This window comes from Syngnathoides biaculeatus, chromosome 6, assembly GCF_019802595.1.
Source record: "Syngnathoides biaculeatus isolate LvHL_M chromosome 6, ASM1980259v1, whole genome shotgun sequence".
NCBI classification, from domain to species: Eukaryota; Metazoa; Chordata; class Actinopteri; order Syngnathiformes; family Syngnathidae; genus Syngnathoides; species Syngnathoides biaculeatus.
This window is the reverse complement of record NC_084645.1, coordinates 7,842,227-7,843,695: the sequence shown is the minus strand read 5'-3', so window position 1 is coordinate 7,843,695 and position 1,469 is coordinate 7,842,227. Positions and strand designations below refer to the sequence as shown.

At 37.1% G+C, this 1,469-nt stretch overlaps 1 long non-coding RNA gene across 1 annotated transcript; it reads left to right on the top strand.

Annotated features, from left to right (window-relative positions):
* Positions 1-491: 491 nt before the first annotated feature.
* Positions 492-1,106, top strand: LOC133501782 (uncharacterized). The gene is made up of 2 exons (XR_009795277.1): positions 492-612; positions 690-1,106. It is a non-coding gene; the product is annotated as an uncharacterized LOC133501782 (long non-coding RNA).
* The last annotated feature ends 363 nt before the right edge of the window (positions 1,107-1,469 follow it).

Sequence of the window (1,469 nt, the reverse complement as noted above, 5' to 3'; positions counted from 1 at the left end):
ACGTTAGCAGCGACCTTTTGTTACCAATCAAAGAAGTCTCAAAGCAACATGAGCTGTCCAAAAAGATTTCAACGATTGAACTCATGATGGAAACGAGTTCAAAATCTCGACGCATTGAAAGGTTAACTTCTGCAATTGAGCAGCTTGGGGTGGGTGTAGAATGGCATAAAGACATTCTGAAACAGACAAAACTTGAAATTGAACAGATGAAAAGAGAAAACCAAATGATGAGAGCAGTCGGTACTGAAAATAAGCACTTCAATCAGGGACGGTTCTAGACACGGGAAAAAAGAACAGGATGATGGATATATGCATGATAATGTTTTATTAAATAACTTGCAATGAAAATGAAAAATAATGTTACCACCAACAAACCTGATATAGTAGGATCCCTGGCATGTTATTGCTGCGTCTCCTGGGTTTGTTCTTGATCTTGACCAACATTAGCCATCTGTCTGGGCCCCCGAACAGGCAGCATCAGTGAGTAAGGGGTCACAGTGGAGAATTCCTGACACGTCATTGCAGAGTCACAAGCAGTGCCTCTCTTTTGTCATTGAATGGAGCAATGTCAACTCTCCCTATGTCGTTGAACTGAAACATGAATCAAGAAAGGTGAATGACAATATGAGAGACTTGTGCTTAGAGTCCTTGTAAAAGTAATACCAGAATTTGAAGACTGTCTTCTTCAGGTGGGTGTGACCATCATCTGTGGCTGAAGAGATAAGAAGAAACATCTATATTGTCATGAACATTCATGCATACACACAAAATTTGTTCTCTGCATTGAATGCATCACAGGAAGGACTGATCTCTGGATGGAAAGAATGTTGAAAATTTGGAAAAAAACGTTAAATTGTTTTCATCAAGCTAAGAAATCAACAGGTTTGGTAGGCCTCCACCACTCCTTGTGTCTAGAGAACGGTCACACCAGTACTATTAATATGTTAAATATTTGTATACTGTAGTCTGGGATGATTGATGAAAAAGCTACCTCAGATTGTTATTAATATTAAGGAACACTTGGTAATACTATTGTTTTTGTTGACCTGTTTTAAAATCTTTTACTTCAAGTAGCACATGCTCTAAAATACATAGTACATTACTTATTTTCTTCATCGGTTCTTTCTTTACATCACAAGCTTAATAACATGATGTAATTATCCATTCATTTTCTGAGCCGCTTATCCTCACAAGGGTCATGGGAGGGTTGGACCTTATCCCAGCTATCATTGGGAAGATTGGGCCAGGATTTGAACCCTGGTCCTCTGAGACCAATGCTCTGACTACTTGGCACACCGTGCCGCCTTGACATAATTATAGTAAATTAATATTACCTTTAAACTTTGTGTCCATAATCTATAGTTTGAACAATTTAAACCAAAACTCGAAAGAAAATGACTTCAAATGGAAATGTTTTAGATTTCACCCATTTATTAATATATATATATATATATATATATATATATATA